Source organism: Choloepus didactylus, chromosome 3, assembly GCF_015220235.1.
Source record: "Choloepus didactylus isolate mChoDid1 chromosome 3, mChoDid1.pri, whole genome shotgun sequence".
NCBI classification, from domain to species: Eukaryota; Metazoa; Chordata; class Mammalia; order Pilosa; family Megalonychidae; genus Choloepus; species Choloepus didactylus.
Genome location: NC_051309.1, coordinates 107,790,567 through 107,809,062, shown reverse-complemented (window position 1 = coordinate 107,809,062; position 18,496 = coordinate 107,790,567).

The following is an 18,496-nucleotide window of genomic DNA, read 5'->3' as shown; positions in this document are numbered from 1 at the left end:
ATAGTGTAGATAATTTTTTTAGTGGTATTGTTGGTTTTGTTCAGTTAAAGTGTAGCAAGCATGACTAGTCTCCTATCATATTAACCCAGTAATGGACACAAGGATGAAATAGCCTAAATAACTAAGAAAGCCATGATCTGACTCCCATAGATATATGGGAGATACACTGGAAAACGCAGAGTTTCCATTCCATGTATTTCTCTGTGTGTGCCCTGAAAAAAATAATTGTAAAATCTCAGAGGACATCTGCTTTTGTCATATACAAAAAGAATAATTTAGATTAAATGGTCCCATCCAACTGCAGAATTTTTGTAACAAAACCTAGGAATGCAATAAGATTGTTCTTATTTTTCCTACTGAATTTTAGAGTCAGAAAGGACTTATAAAGCAGAGTTTCTCAAATTTCAGCAGGTGGAGCACATAGAATTCTTGATATCCCTTGTGGAATGTTCTGCCAGTTTGAATATATTATGTCCCCCAAAACCCCATTGTCTTTGATGTAATCTTGTGTGGGCAGATGTTTCAGTGTTGATTAGATTGTAATTCTTTGAGTGTTTCCATGGAGATGCACCCCACCCAACTGTGGGCGATGACTCTGATTGGATAGTTTCTGTGGAGGTCTGGCCCCACCCATTTGATGTGGGCCTTGATGAGTTTACTGGAGCACTATATAAGCTCAGACAGAAGGAGCAAAATTGCTACAGCCAACAGGGACACTTTGAAGAACGCACAGAAACTGAGAGAGTAGCTGCAGATGAGAGACAGTTTGAAGACAGCCATTGAAAGCAGACTTTTGCTCCAGAGAAATTAAGAGAGGACAAATACCCCAAGAACAACTAAGAGTGACATTTTTGAGGAACTGCAGCCTAGAGAGGAACATCCTGGGAGAGAGCCATTTTGAAACCAGAACTTTGGAGCAGGCACCAGCCACGTGCCTTCCCAGCTAACAAAGGTTTTCTGGGCACCACTGGCCATCCTCCAGTGAAGGTACCCAATTGTTGATATGTTACCTTGGACACTTTATGGCCCTAAGACTATACCTGTGTAACCAAATAAACCCCGCTTTTATAAAAGCCAATCCATCTCTGGTGTTCTGCATTCTGGCAGCATTAGCAAACTACAACAAATGTCACTTAAAGTTAATATTAAAATTCAGAGTTGCCTATTATATAATTCTGAACTTATAGATTAGGCATATTGAAGCTGGTGACAAACCTTTAAGTAAAATTTATGGTAGAAAGAAAAAATACATTCTTTTGATTAATTATTTTTTCTAATGTTACTTTCATGTTCTAAATAATAAGCCTACACACATATTCTTTTCACTTACCTATTTGCTTTTAAGAGAGTTTTACAAACTGACCTTATGAATAACTTTGAATATAATTTTTACTTTTGTGGAAATTGTTTTATATGAAGTTCAAAAACACACCCTGATTTTATATTTTGCTAACTGATCATTCCAACTGTTTAAAAGCATGGTTTTAAGAAACAAGTAAACTCTGATTCAATGATTTGTGCACACTGGCCCTAAACCACTTTTAATTCACTGCATGGTATTCCAAATAGTTTTCCATCTCATGAAAGCAAGAGTATCTAGTTCTTCCCTTCTTTCCTTCCTTCTTTTCTTCCTTTCTTCCTTTCTTTCTTTCTGCCAGAGGATTGGAAAAATGTGCAGTGTTATTCCACTTGGAACATGGCCAAATGGAATGAAAAATATTTTTTCCATTTTTTAGGCAGCAGTGAAACAGAGTGAACATGCAATGAAAGCCACAGATGATTGTGTGATTTAATTTATGTATCTGCATGTCTACCAGTGCTTGTCTCCTAAGGTCCAGGAGCTTTTCATTTATTTTTCATGTGGTAACCCTGCAATTATGTGATCACTGAAAATCCTTCAGTGAGGACATAATGGAATTGAGATAGCATGGTGTCTTCCAAAAGTAGCAATACATGCCAGAAGGAGGATAAGCCAATGTTTCCATTCAACAACCATTCCTTTCAGCTTTGCCAAAAATGAGAGTTTTGATAGACAATGGAATATCACACACCGTTGCACTGATGGTCTTCTGGATTCAAATTGCTTACTATTCTATGAAACCATCTCCTTCCAAGATCTCAATTGATCTGAAACTTCCATATGACTGGTGGCCAGAGAAATATGAATTAGGCTTGTTTTTATTCAATTCCTGATATTTAAAATAGGATTTTGAAGTAAAAGAATATATGTAAATGCCATGTTCTATAGAGAAGAGAACTTTCTAAATTCCTTTACCTTCCATTTTTTAAATGCTGGACAGGACTCAGATTTCTCACACAATGGATGATCCTGTATCCCTTATGCCCATGACACCAGGGCTTTTGCTACATGATTTTTGGAGGGGAGTGTGATGTAGAGGAAGGCAGGATAAGCAGATCCTCTTACAGTAGGGAATTGTGAGGAAGAAAACCAAAAGGGAGATACAGAAGCTGAATTCAGTCAGATCTAAGTATCCTGACTTCTCTCTGGGCTTCTGCCCATGATTAAGTGTTAGGAAAGAGAGGAAATACTATGAGAAGAAGGGTGATGTTAGATCCTTTTTGGGTCTCTGCAAAGAGTCCAACCAGAGGCTCTCTTACCAAGCCTGGATCACAGTTACTTCAGAGTTTAATTTGACAACAAAGAGTGACACAGTTCAGTCATGAAGTTATGCTTTTCAGGGCAGTTTTTGATACCACAAGGCAGGGATAGAGACTAAATGTTCCTTCATTTCCTTGTTGTAGCAGAGGATGGAAGGACTCAGCAATCAGCTGCCTTGAGGACAAGGTGGCAAGTCTGCCCACAAGGTTTCTTGAGCTGCAAAAGGATTCCCAGCCTTGGCTTGAGAGGGGCCATCAGAGTAGGACAGGGACATGGGGTTTGTTGCATCAGAGACAAGTAAAATGAGTTGAGTAATCAGGAAAGCCACACTGGGCTCTTACCAACCAATATCAACCAGATCAAGTCTCACCTGGTGTATTAGTTAGGGTTCTCTAGGGAAACAGAATCAATGACAGGTGTCTCTGATTATCAAATTATAAAAGTGACTCACGCAACTGTGGGTATGCACGAGTCCAAATTCTGTAGAGCCGTCAACAAACTGTCAACTCCAAGGAAGATGTCCGATGAACTCCTCAGGAAACGAACTGGCAACTTCGACAAACTCCTCAGGAAATGCTTCACTGGGCAGCCGAAGAGGAAGTGAAAGTCCTCTATCTGTCTTGCTTATAAGTCTTCAACTGATTAATTGGATCAAATCCAGCCAATTGCATTCTCTCATTGTGGAAGGCACACCCTTTGATGAGTCATCAGTCACAGCTGCAGTCAATTGACTGATGATCCAATAAACCAGCCTGTTGGTCCATCAACCAGCCTCAAACATCCTCACAGCAATTGTTAGGCCAGTGTTTGCTTGACCAGACAGCTGGGTCACCTGGCCAACCTGACACATGAGCCTAACCATCACAGTCCACCCCTTGTCAACTTGGCAGTTATACACATCACCTAAAACCATACCTTCAAAATGAACATTACAGCTTATGCCATATGATAAGGGGATAAGACAGAGAAGAAAGCAAAGATATTTGCTTTACAGACAAATACAAACATAATCATAACAAAATGAGGAGGAAATATTCATCATAGTCCTCGTTTCTGTAAATGGTCACACGGCCATAGTTCATATTTATCACGACCTTCTTCCACTACCCATTCCATGTTCCCTTTAACCTCAGCAAGCACTTCAGTTGGCTGTGGTTCTTTGCCTGGTGGGGTGACCCAAACCTTCATTCCTGAAATTTCTTGGCCATTGGTAGTCCTGCCTGGATTGGGTTCTTGCAGTTTTCCATTGACTTGAATCACAGGGCATGGTACTACTAAGAGGCGCCCTAGGGGGTCTCCTGTATTCCAGGAAACCTCTTCTTTACTTCCATTGTGTAGTTGCAGTGCTATTTCCCCCTTGATAGTCAGGATCAATCACCCCAGCCAGTACAGTAATCCCCTTCCTTGTCTGTTGATTCAGAGGCATAAGAAGGCCAAAGTGGCCAGGTGGCAGTCTTAACTTCCAGTTCAATGGGATTATTGTTGTGTTTCCTAGTGGAAGCACTCCTCCTTTTGGAACCAAGACCTGTAGACCAGCAGAGCTTAAGCTTGCAGGGACAGGAAGCAAAAATTTACCTAGTGGATCACTAGGAGTGATAGTGAGTGGTGCCACTCCTGTTTCCACCCCTTGATTCCTGGACCCATGAATCCTGGCTATGGGAGAAACAGCACCATAGAGTGGACGCTGATTCAGAGCATACACAGCCTCCTGGAGAACACTGCCCCAACCCTGCAAGGTATTGCCACCTAGTTGGCGCCGTAATTGAGTCTTCAACAGGCCATTCCACTGCTCTATCAACCCAGCTGCCTCTGGATGATGGGGAACATGGTAAGACCACAGAATTCCATGAGCATGTGCCCATTCCCTCACTTCATTTGCTGTGAAGTGGGTTCCTTGGTCTGAAGCAGTGCTGTGTGGAATACCATGACGGTGGATAAGGCATTCTGTAAGTCCAAGGATCGTAGTTTTGGCAGAAGCATGTCGCGCAGGGAACGCAAACCCATATCCAGAGTATGTGTCTATTCCAGTAAGAACAAATCGCTGTCCCTTCCATGATGGAAGTGGTCCAATGTAATCAACCTGCCACCAGGTAGCAGGCTGATCACCCCAAGGAATGGTGCCATATCGGGGACTGAGTGTGGGTCTCTGCTGCTGGCAGATTGGACACTCAGCAGTGGCTGTGGCCAGGTCAGCCTTGGTGAGTGGAAGTCCATGTTGCTTAGCCCATGCATAACCTCCATCCCTGCCACCATGACCACTTTGTTCATGAGCCCATTCGGCAATGACAGGGGTTGCTGGGGAAAGAGGCTGATTGGTAGACACCAAACCGGTCATTTTATCCACCGGGTTATTAAAACCTTCTTCTGCTAAAGTTACCCTCTGGTGAGCATTCACATGGGACACAAATATCTTCATGTTGTTTGCCCACTCAGAAAGGTCTATCCACATACCGCTTCCCCAGACTTCTTTGTCACCAATCTTCCAATCATGTTCCTTCCAAGTCCCTGACCATCCAGCCAAACCATTAGCAACAGCCCAGGAATCAGTATACAGACGCACCTCTGGCCAGTTCTCCTTCCAAGTAAAGTGAACAACCAGGTGCACTGTTCGAAGTTCTGCCCACTGGGAGGATTTCCCCTCACCACTGTCCTTCAGGGACATCCCAGAAAGGGGCTGCAGTGCTGCAGCTGTCCACTTTCGGGTGGTACCTGCATATCCTGCAGAACCATCTTTAAACCAGTCCCGAGTCTTCTCTTCCTCAGTCAACTGACTGTAAGGAACTCCCCAAGATGCCATAGCTATGGGCTGGGAAAGAGAAGGTAAGGTGGAAGGAGTGGGGGCCATGGGCATTTGGGCCACTTCCTCATGTAACTTACTTGTACCTTCAGGACCTGCTCGAGCTCTATCTTGTATATACCATTTCCATTTTATGATGCAGTGCTGCTGTGTATGCCCAACTTTATGGCTTGGTGGGTCAGACAACACCCAGCTCATGATAGGTAACTCAGGTCTCATGGTAACTTGGTGGCCCATGGTTAAGCGTTCTGTCTCTACTAAGGCCCAGTAGCAGGCCAACAGCTGTTTCTCAAATGGAGAGTAGTTATCTGCAGAGGATGGTAAAGCTTTACTCCAAAATCTTAAGGGCCTGCATTGTGATTCTCCTATAGGAGCCTGCCAAAGACTCCAAACAGCATCTCTATTTGCCACTGACACTTTCAGCACCATTGGGTCAGCTGGATCATATGCACAGCAGCCTGGACCTGTTGCAGAGCCTCATCTTGTTCAGGTCCCCACTCAAAACTAGAAGCTTTTCTAGTCACTCAGTAAATGGGCCGGAGTAGCACACCTGAATGAGGAATATGTTGTTTCCAAAACCCAAAGAGGCCAACTACGCGTTGTGCCTCTTTTTTGGTTGTAGGAGGGGCCAGATGCAACAGCTTATCCTTCACCTTAGAAGGAATATCTCGACAGGCCCCACACCACTGGACACCTAGAAATTTTACTGAGATGGAAGGCCCCTGTATTTTTGTTGGATTTATCTCCCATCCTCTGCCACACAAATACCTTACCAACAAATCTAGAGTAGTTGCTACTTCTTGTTCATTAGGTCCAGTCAACATGATATCATCAATATAATGAACCAGTGTGATGTCTTGTGGGAGGGAGAAACGATCAAGATCCCTGCAGACAATATTATGACATAGGTCTGGAGAGTTGATATAACCCTGAGGTAGCACAGTGAATGTAAACTGCTGGCCTTGCCAGCTGAATGCAAACTGTTTCTGGTGGTCCTTGCTGACAGCAATTGAGAAAAAAGCATTTGCCAGATCAATAGCTGCATACCAGGTACCAGGGGATGTGTTGATTTGCTCAAGCAATGATACCACATCTGGAACAGCAGCTGCAATTGGAGTCACCACCTGGTTAAGCTTATGACAATCCACAGTCATCCTCCAAGACCCGTCTGTTTTCTGCACAGGCCAAATAGGAGAGTTGAATGGGGATGTGGTGGGAATCACCACCCCTGCATCCTTCAAGTCCTTAAGAGTGGCATTAATCTCTGCAATCCCTCCAGGAATCCGGTATTGCTTCTAGTTCACTATTTTGCTAGGCAGGGACAGTTCTAGTGGCTTCCACTTGGCCTTTCCCACCATAATAGCCCTCACTCCAGGAGTCAGGGAACCAATGTGAGGATTCTGCCAGTTGCCGAGTATGTCTATTCCAATTATGCATTCCAGCACTGGGGAAATAACCACAGAATGGGTCCAGGGACCCACTGGACCCACTGTGAGATGGGCCTGAGCCAAAACTCCATCAATCACCTGACCTCCATAAGCCCCAACTCTGACTGGTGGACCAGAGTGACGTTTTGGGTCTCCGGGAATTAATGTCACTTCTGAACCAATAATCCATGAAATATCTGATCATTTCCTTCTCCCCAATGCACAGTCACCCTGGTAAAAGGCCGTAGGTCCCCCTGGGGAAGGCTGGGAGGAAGATTAACAGTATAAATTTTTGGCAGTGTGACAGGGTCCTTCCCCAAGGGTACCTGGCCTTCCCTTCATTCAAGGGGCTTTGGATCTGTGAACTGTCTCAAGTCTGGGAATTGATTAAGGGGCCATGACTCCCTGTTTTTGTAATTCAAGGGAGACTTTTGTTCACATGACCTAGAATTCTTCTGCCTATATAGTTCAAACAAGAATTTAGTTGATTGCCCATCTATTTTACTACTTGGTACTCCATGATCCACTAGCCAATGCCATAAGTCTCTGCAAGTCATATTATTTTGATTGCTGCTTTGAGCCTGTTTTCCATTATGGTAGCCATGCCCACCTTGTCTGTGGCGATTAACTGTAGCCACTTGGCTTCTACCGACTCAGGACCCGATTATCCCCAGTGTGTTTAAGGATCCAACTCAGTGACAGCAGTTCCTACATTAATATCTGACCTACAGAGAAGGGTGACTACAGAGCTCTTCAGGGATGATGGAGCTAGTCTCACAAATTTATTCCTTACAGTCCTGGTAAAAGGTGTGTCCTCTGGACATTCCAGGGCTGTGTGAGCAGGTCTTCCATGATAAATCCACTCTAACATTCCAATCTCTCTAAGCCTTTGAATCCCCTCCTCCACATTGTACCAGGGATGTTCTGGCATTTCAACCTCTGGTAGTGCCGGCCACCTTTTGATCCATGTTTCAGCCAGCCACCCAAACAAACTGTTAACACCCTTTCTGACCCCTCAAGCTACAACATTGAATGCAGAATCTCTGCTTAGTCGACCCATATCAGTAAATTCAGCCTGATTCAACCTTATATTCCTTCCACCATTATCCCACACTCTTAATATCCATTCCCACACATATTCCCCTGGTTTCTGTCTGTGTAAGTTGGAAAACTCATACAGTTCTTTTGTAGTATAGCATACTTCCTCATGGGTCACACTTTGTACCTCACCCCCTTTGGGGCTTGTTGGGACTTGAGCCTAGTTACAGGTCTTGAAGCAAAAACTGGTGGTGGGTCATGAAAACAGTTAGAATTATCTATCAAGCCATTCACCTCACGACATTCTGTTGCATGTTCATCTCTTAAAACAGGATTAATCTCTCCAGACAAAGGAGTGAGGGCTGCTCCCTCAGGGGAGGTGATTACAGTATTATCAGGCACTCAAGGGTTAATCTCCTTAGGTGGGAGTTGGGTGGCAGGCTCCTTAGGGCAGACTGGAGGTAGGGAAGCTGTTTCCCCAGGACAGCCCTCTACAGGTAAATCTAACAATGACCCAGCAAAATCCAGGGTTCCAGTGTCCTCACTGCCATTATTATCAATACATATGTCCCCATCGCAAGTTTCCGGATCCCATTCTTTTCTAATCAATGCCTTTACTTTAACAGCAGACACCCTGAGAGGTTGAGATTTTAGTTTACATTGTAAATTTGCTACTCGCACAATGAGAGACTGAGTCTGGTTTTCAGAAACTTCCAGTCTGCAGGCACAGGAAATAAGATTTTCTTTCACGGCACACATGGAAACCTTTATATCTGTCATATGGCATTTAAGTTTTGAATTTGAAGCCTTTAGCTCATCCCTTTCTCTTACAACTGTATCCAAAGTATCTAAGAGCAGCCAGCCAACATCATTATACCTCTTAATTCTGCAAAACTCCGTGAAAGTGTCGAAAACACTGTCACCCAGAGCCTTGCTTCATACTGGAGTATGATTAGGAGAATCAAATGGTGCTATTTTGCATATTTCCTTTGCCAACTCATGCCATGGCCTGTCAGTGCCCTCTTGCTCATTGGAAATAGAGTCATTAGTGCCTTTGAATCTAATCAGAGTAGAAAACAAATTGTAAAAGCCCATTTTAAGATTCTGTTTCTCAAGAACCACTCCCGGTACCAAGTTGTATTAGTTAGGGTTCTCTAGGGAAACAGAACCAATGACAGGTGTCTCTGATTATCAAATTGTAAAAGTGACTCACGCAACTGTGGGTATGCACGAGTCCAAATTCTGTAGAGCCGTCAACAAACTGTCAACTCCAAGGAAAATGTCTGATGAACTCCTCAGGAAACGAACTGGCAACTTCAATGAACTTCTCAGGAAATGAACTGGGATCTTCGACGAATGTGTTTGATGAACTCCTCAGGAAACGAACCGGCAACTTCGACGAACTCCTCAGGAAATGCTTCACTGGGCTGCCAAAGAAGAAGTGAAGGTCCTCTATCTGTCTTGCTTATAAGTCTTCAATTGATTAATTGGATCAAATCCAGCCAACTGCATTCTCTCATTGTGGAAGGCATGCCCTTTTATGAGTCATCAGTCACAGCTGCAGTCAATTGACTGATGATCCAATAAACCAGCCTGTTGGTCCATCAACCAGCCTCAAACATCCTCACAGCAATTGTTAGGCCAGTGTTTGCTTGACCAAACAGCTGGGTCACCTGGCCAAGTTGACACATGAACCTAACCATCACACCTGGTAAGGACCTCAGCTGCAAGAGCAGGTGGTGAGTAGCAGTCAGGTAGAAAAGGGCATCAACTTGAAGCCTGGAGGAATAGAAAACATCCTGAAGATGCTTCCAAGCCAGGAGGTCATGGAGTCTTCCTTCTTCCAGCAGATCTGGAAGAGAATCAGCAGGACAGGGAGATTCTGGGGGAAACTGAGCATTTATTTTCACCAAAAGACAAAGAACACAACTTAAAGGGATTATTTAAATGATTGCAATGTTCAAATTTAACACTAAATAAGATTAGAAGTTACTTTTTTCCTTTTATTTTATGGATGGATGGTCATGGGATAGATTTTGGCTTTTAAAACAATTTTAAAAACATATTTTGATTTCAAATCTAAATGTATGCATAATTTTTCAACTGTGTTACAATTGTTTATTGAATAAAAAAATGCATGAATCAATGACCCAAGTAAGACTGAAGAAATAAAATTAACAAAATGCTTAATATGAATTATTTTTTTCAACAATAGTGTTCCCCAGCAAGGAAAATACTAAAACCAAGGCCATTTCTTTAGTACTTGTACAGTTTCTCCCAAACTGTTAGTTCCAGTAAGGATGAGACTTAGAAAAAAATTGTGAAGTAGGTAAAATTTGTTTTCATTTTTCCCAGGACTCAATATCCCACTAATCTACCTGATTAAATCTTTAGTTTAACCGTAACAGTTAGCTTGCTCTCAGAAAAAAGTCTGATATTGAAAATGATTCTCAAGGTGAATTTATTAATGTTTCATCTTTCTCAAAATGTGTAATGAAAGAAAGGTCTGTTGAATTTAAAGATACTTCAGGTACAACTAAATCTGGTTGCCATGGCAACTTACTATTTTTATTACAGAAAAGACACAGGAGTTAATCTAAAAGATCTACCATGTACATACTGTGTGACCTTGAGCAAGTCACTTCACTTCTCTGAGCATTGTTTCTTCATTTATAAAATAATGAAGAGTTAGTCATCTCTCAGCCAAGTCCATTAGATTTATGAAAATTCAGGGAGAACACATTAGTGAAAGTGCTTCGTCTTTGTGAAGAGTCAAGTTATAATTACTATGTCAAAGATGCCACAAGAGACATTTAGGGATCAAGGTGAGTTTTCAGGATTCCCCAGAGAGATGATTGTGGCCACAGCTCCATAATTCTTTATTGCTACTGACTAAGTGTGATCTGGAGAAGGGGAGTAGTGTTCTAACTGCCATGTAAAAGTGCTGGGGTCAGAAAATGCTTTGTGACATCCTCCAACTCCAATCCCCTCCTAAAATGAAGGTAGGTGGGGATCTGGGCACAAGTAATATAATCAGGATTTGCAGTGAAAGGCACAGCCCTCCAAGGGATTGAGGGGTACCAATAAGCCCAGTACTGGCACTTTAATTTTGTTGACAATGGTGGGGACGGAGGTGGGTTAAAATCAAAACCTACAAATGGGGCTGCACTAGTGTACAGGTTCACGGTGCTCTAATTGCTGCCAGAAATGAAAAATTTGTCTCAAGTCAAGATTTTCCATTTTTACTTGTCTTCTCCAAATTGTCACCCTGTGAATTTACACACTTCGTATTCCTAGGAATAGGGTCCCTGAATTTTTCCTTAGCAAGTTATTTATTCCTCTTACAAATTATGAATAATATTTATGTAATGCTAAGTTCATGGTTCACATAATTCCTATGCTGCATTTTGAATGGTTACAGTTGGTGACATCTTGGTTTGCTGAGGACAATTACTGCTGACCCAGAATAATTATTAATAGTTCCCCTTTCACCCTGAAGAGTGGTTAATTCAGATGATTAATTATATTGTCTCCCTCATTAAAGCTAGATGTGAACCAGAACTGGGATACACACACTAAGTTTAATAAGTTGAACAAGTCTTCCTTGGAATAAAGAACACTTCAAATTTTCGAGAGTTAGAGCTTAATGTTAAATACTTAACCAACAATGCTGATAATGGTGAACTTTCTCAGCAATGTTGTTAACTTTAATTACTTAATTGATCTTTTCTACTTTATGACTTATACAAGATGTTTATAATTAGAGCACAGGTCAGGGCAACTTAAAAGATTTGATAGATCATAATAGTTTGATATTAAATATGAATCTTAAGGTGAATTTACTAAGAATTCTTCTCTGAAGCTGAATTAGAGTGAATAAAATCTGTATTTGATAGTACATGATACTTAAATATTTAATTGTATTAGGAAGTGATTATTACAAAACCTGAATTAAGTGTACCTTGAAAATATTTAATGTGTGAATTTACTGAAGTATTTCAAGTTTTATTTGTATATTATTTTCCTAACAGTAATTTGGAAGTGGGCCATTGCCTAAGAAGATAAAATTATTCAGATGAGAATGAGTAAATATTGTAATTATAGTGCTATAGCTTTAAAAAAAATTAGTGTTTGATAAGACTAATGGTTATATGTGTGGGTTTGTTTTTTTGGACCTACGATCCAGAAGACATTCTGTGTTCTTTCTGCTAATACAAACATCATCTAAAACCAGAACTTGTTTATTTTCCTAAACTGTTTGCTAAGTAGTATTTTAAAATCCTGGTTTCCAGAGCTCTATAAACAGTATAGGCAATTTCTCTGAGGTATTTACTATGTCAACAAATATATAAGCAGTTTTCTAAATCAATGAAATCAAATCTTAGAACATTCAAGTTCATATTTATGTAAGCATTATGTTTAAGGTTTAACAGTCATTCAGATACCCAGGAATTGAAATAACCTTTGCAGTGACTTATTGACTTAATGGCTATCACTACAGTCTTATATAAAATTAATATTAGTTGACTCTAATGTCAAATATTAATATCATCCTGTGATGCATGCCTGGGTTCTGAGTTGCAAGGTAGGGAAGTGGAGGATATTACAAAATGTATTTTTCAGGGTTCCCCAGAGAGACAGAACTGATGGTATATATATTTATATATATATATATATTTATATATATATTTATATATGTGCATGTGGCACTGAATATGGTACAACACAAAAATCAATAAACATGAAAGTAGGCATTAACAGGTATTAAAAGGTATAATACTTACAAAGGCTAAATAGCAAAATGACAGAAGAAAGTCCTGTATGATGTGTAGTGACTTTAAATGCAAATAAATTAAACTCTCCAGTCAAAATGCAGAGACTGGCAGAATGGATAAAAAACATGACACATCTATACACTGTCTGCAAGTGACCTATCTTAAATTCAAAGACACAAGTAGGTTGGGGGTGAAAGGATATACTTGGATGGTATATTGAAAAAATATACCATCCAAGTAGTAATCAAAAGAGAACTTGGGTGGCCATACTAATATCAGATAAAATGACCTAATGTCAAAAACAGATATGAGGGACAAAAATTGTCATTATATACAGATAAAGGGGGCAATTCAATAGAAAAATGTAACAATGGTAAATATATATGCACCTAACAGTGGAGCCCAAAAATATACAAAGCAAAGACTGACAGAGTTGAAGGGAGAAATTGATGGTATTACATTAATAGTAGGAGACATTATTATACGACTCTCAATAATGGATAGAACATCTAGTCACAAAATGAAAAAAAAGTACAAGACTTGACTGATACTCTAATCCAATTGCATCTAACAGACATACATAAAACACTTCCCCCTACAAAAACAGAATGCACATTTCTTTCCAGTGCATGTGGATCATTCTCCAGTAACAGACCATATGATGGGTCAAAAAACAAATATCAATATATTGAAAAATGTTGAAATCTTACAATGCATATTCTGTGACCATGACAGAATGAGCTGAGAATTCAATAACAGGGAGAAAAGTAAACTTCCCCAATGTGTGGAAATTAAAAACATACTCCTAAGTAACAAATGGGTTAAAGAGGATTTCATGCCAATGAAATAAAAAGGACTATACAGCAGTACCTCAGTACTCAATTGCTTTGAAACTCATTGAATTTGGTACTCCATGCATTTTGATGTGAAAATTTTGTCCCAGTACTGTTCGTTTGGTACTCTATGTGCAAGCATCAGTTGCCTCATGATTCACTACCCTTTCCAGCTGAAACAAAGGGTTGTGCGTTAGTCATGCGGTAACTCTTGCCTTGGGTACAACCCCTTGCTGTCTTCTCTTAGCTTCTGTGGTCATTTTGTGTATTTTTGTGCTTTTTTTTCTCATCATGGGTCCTAAGAAAATGAGCAGTGATAGCACTGAGCAGAAAAGAAAATTACTTCACACCATCATTGATCAAAAAAAAGGAAACAATAGGCAAACATGAGAGCAGTATTAGCATTACTGATCTTGCTAGGGAAATGGTATGCCTAGAACAATGGTCTCCACCATCATTAAGAATAAAGAAGTGATTGAAAAAAAAAAGGCTGATGTTGCAAAGGGAGTTAAAGCAGTAACAAAGCAGCATTCCCAAACACTTGAGGAAGTTGAAAAGCAACAGTTTAGCAGGCCAATCTTTTGAAAAACAAACCCAGTGATAAGAGTGTTGATGTAATTAAGGCCAGCCATGGCTGGCTGGTTTGATAATTTTAAAAAGAGGACCAGCATCCATAGTGTCATGAGGCATGGAGAGGTAGCAAGTGCTAGTTAAAAGGCTGCAGGTACAGAGGATACAGTTGTGCAGGATATCGTATCTTGGACCAGTCCATGGGTCTGGAGGTCGTTGCTGCTGATGTTAAGGAGTTAGTGGGGGAGCATCATGAAGAGCTCATCACTAAGTAGCTGCAAGGAACTATAGAAGGAGCAGTCAAGAGGTGGCTGAAGAGTTTTCTTCAGGTGAGGAGGAGATAAGGGAAGATGTCCCCAGTACCTTGATAAAAGAAATGTGTGCAAAGTGGGCAGAAGTTCAGAACTTTGTGGAGAAGCACCATCTGGACAAAGCTCTGACCAGCATAAATGTGAATTTATTGAATGACCAAACAATTTCGCATTTTTGAGGAATTCTGAAAAGAAGACAGAAGCAGTCCTCATTTGAAAAGTTTTTAGTGAAGGTGACAAAGGGTGTGTCAGAGCCTGTGGTGTAAGTTGAAAAAAGAAAAGAGAAAGAACACCCGAAGTACAAGTGCCCCATGTCCTACTGGAGGGGGACTCTTCTTCCAAGCAACACTCCATGTACCCTCTCCTCCTCACCACTCTCCTCTCACCATCCCATGAGGCCATGGACTCTTCTCAGTACTAGTAAAGCAAAGTTTTTATGTTATTTAATCTAAGTGTCTATTAACTTTTAGGTTTATTTCTCATGTAAAGTAATGATATGCAACCATATCTTTTTACATATTGCCTTAAAAATGTCAATGTCTTTGGTTTGGGAATGCATTAAATTTATTTACATTATTCCTTATGGAAAAAATTGGTTTGTTACTCATCATTTTTAGTACTCATTAGGCCTCCCAGAACCAATTAATGACAAGTACCAAGGTACCACTGTAAAAGGATAGATTGAACAACAGTGCACCAATAACTAAGATAACCTAGAAAAAACAGACAAATTCATAGAGACACACAAACTACCTACACTGATGCCAGAAGAAATAGAGAATCTCTAACAAACCAATTATTTGTAAAGAGATTCAATCAGTAATGAAAGCCTCCCTACAAAGAGAAGCCCAGGACAAGGTGGCTTCCCAAGGGAATTCTACCAATCACTCAGAGAAGACTTGTCCCGGCCGGCGGGACGTTCAACGGAAGCTCCAAATCCTGTGAGGGAGGAATGGTATGGGACAAGAGACACGAGGAATGACAGCAAGACAGGTTTTTGATCAAGCTGCAAAACTTTATTGAAGAGGCAGGGTATATATACCCTAAGGTAGAGGGAGTGGCTAGTACGAACGGGTGGCGGCCTAGGATTGGCTGCTGCTGTTGCTAGGGCGGATGGCAGATGTAAGGCTAGCACAGGATTGGTGGCTACTGTTGCTGGGGTAGAAGGCAGGTAGTAAAGCTAGCACTCTAGATGTGAATCTTAGGCGCAAACGGCTATCACTTCCATAGAAGGCTGAGGGCAGCTTAAGCTGTTGTTACATTAGCCCCAGCTGTCATGTTGCATATCTCCGGCATCGCTGAGGGTGGATTTTATACATGCTACCTTAATCGTCCCCAACATCTCCTCCCTTTGTTTTTCAAAAGGATGGAGGAAGAATGCTGATCGAGCATTCTTTTGGCATTAACCTGCTGGGGGAAATAGAGGCCTCATTCCCCAAGTTGTTTGTGGCTCTATTTTTCTGGGGAGGGGAGTTTTTGGCAGAGCAAAACCCCTATGCAAATGAGGCATATTTCTCAAGGAGCTCGAAAATGGCCTTTAGTTGCTTTGGCCCTCCTTTGCAGTGCTTTGCCTCGCACCCAGCGGTACCAATCATAGCATACGCTAGAAGCATACTTTCGAGTTATATGCTGCTCCCGTAGGAGGGGGTTTCTTACCCGTAAGGGTGGGTAGCAGTCAGATGATCTGGATCCAAACCCTGGTCAGCGAGGTGAAGCCGGTGATAATGCACTTGAATAGGCTTGCTTAGGGCAGAGTCAATTTGATCCTTAACTAGCTGTATTATTCTTTTTATGGCCCAAGGTGCAAAGGATATTATAAGGAGTATGGTTACTAAGGGGCCTAATATAGGAAGGAGGTAAGGGAGGATTCCATTAAGTCCCCAGGAGATACCTCCTTGGGTTTCTCGCTCACGTTTGCGATTTTCAATTCCTTCCCTAAGTTTGGTCATAGAATCCTTAACTATGCCAGAATGGTCAGCGTAAAAACAACATTCCTCACCCAGCGCAGCACAAAGCCCTCCTTGCTTAAGGAAAAGCAGATCTAAGCCTCTCCTGTTTTGGAGAACAACCTCCGATAGGGACGTAAGGGATTTTTCAAGATGGGTAATGGAGGTTTCAATGCGGGCTAAATCTTCATCTATAGCAGCTCTTAGGTGGGAGAAGCCTTGGTTTTGGAGAACGATAGAGGCGATTCCGGTGCCTAGGCCAGTAATACCTAAAAGAGAAGCAATAGTAACAACCGTAACAAGTTCTCTTTTCTTTCTTAGCATGGCTGGAGACTGCGCGACCAAGTGGTGATAAAGGTCTTCCTCTGTATGAAAGAGGACATGGGGTAACACAGCCACTAAGAGGCACATTTCCCCTGTTTCAGTTAGGGCTTTTGCTGATACGCAAGGAGTAAGCCCCGTGGAAGAGCACAGCCATTTTGCCCCTGTTGGGGGGATATAGAATTTACCAGGTGATGGAGAGGACGACTGTGCACAGACTGTTTTTAAGGAGGCAGAAATATTACCAATACAATGCCCAGAGTGAAGAACGGATTGCATAGTGAGACCAATTTTTCTTGCATTCCAAGGGCATTGGGAAGGATTGTCTTCATTAGAAGTATTAAATGTAACATTAAGAGCTATAGCATCATAATAAGGAGGCTTGGCAGAGAAACACAGCCAACAACTACGAGTAAAATTAGGCTGGGAGGAGTTTAGAGAGAAAAAAGTGGCTTGGAGTAGTGGCCAAAGCGGGCTGTCAAATGATATGGACGGGCTTGAGGACGACAATATTGGAATGCTAATAAAAGGGGGAGTAGTGGGGTGAATTTTGGAAAGATTTGTACTGGGCGTGCTCGGGACAGGAGGGGTAGCTGGAGGCGCGAGCACTATATTTGGTCCAATGGCAGAAGGTTTTTGCTGTACTGCTTCCTTCTTTATTACGATAAGAGTTCCTGGGTTGGTTGATGAAAATAAGTAGATTCTAAAGCCCCATGTCCGACCGTTTAACCAAGAGTTATCAGTGGGGAGTTGTACGGTGAGATTTAGTTTTTCACAGTTTGAGTCACCAAATGTAGATAAGGTGGTGCGTTTACCGAGTGTGCAGCCAAGGGGGGACCATTTTAAAGTTAGGTAGTGATCAGGGGCGGAAGGTTTCCAATTAGTAGCTAATGTTTCACACCCCCAGTATGCACAATAGTACTGGTTGGGAGTATTGCAATATTGTTTTCTGGGGTTGGAGGCCGGGCACATGTAATATTGGGCTTTGTTAAGGCATGGTGTGCCGTCTGAACATTTAATTAGATCACTGGCATAAACAAGGAAGGAGGGGCGTCCTGCTGTAACTTGGGTTTGTATAACTGTGGAATCTTCCCATCGTGCTAAGGTCCATTTCCAAGGCTGATGGGGGTTGGAGTTGCCGAAGGTGGCATGCACACTTTGCAGGAGAAAATATAAGGCGGCAACTTTAAATGGCAGTAGGCATAACAAAGCCATACTAATAGAGGCTATAGGTTCTTCCCTGTTAAGGGAGACAAGCTAGCAAAGTAATACACCCTACAACACACAAATATGCTATAGCAAGCAGGGATCTTTCTAACAGATTCCAATCCTTTGGGGCAACAGTTGCTAATCCGGCTGCAAACAGCAAAGCCAGAAGACCAATTAAAAAAAGCCAATAGTAATTCAAGTGGTAAGTCATGTGATTAGTGATGGAATAAACCTGTAAGCAGGACTTCTTTCCACTTCTGGTTGTGTGCGGACTGGCTGTCTCCGGATGGGTTATAGCAGGAGTTATTGATGCACTGAAAGAGAAAAGAAAGACATTTTTCTCAGGGAGAGGCTTCTACCCTGGAAAGGTTATTATTAAGAGGAGGGGAAGGAAGTGTCTCAGGGGTTTGTTTCGGCAATGAAGAATTAATGTGTTTTATCAGCCGTTCTGGAAGCCAACGAGGGCCTTCCCTCTTTTGATTGTATATGCAAGCAGAGCCTCGTCCCCAAATAATCACGGGGTCAGGTCCATTCCATTCTGACGTTAAGGGGTCACGCCACATAACAGTGGCTTGTTGCGTTTGTGTTTTGGGATGCCAATGTCTGTCAGCTGCAGATTGTCCTTCATCATCCAGAGTTAGGAAGTTAA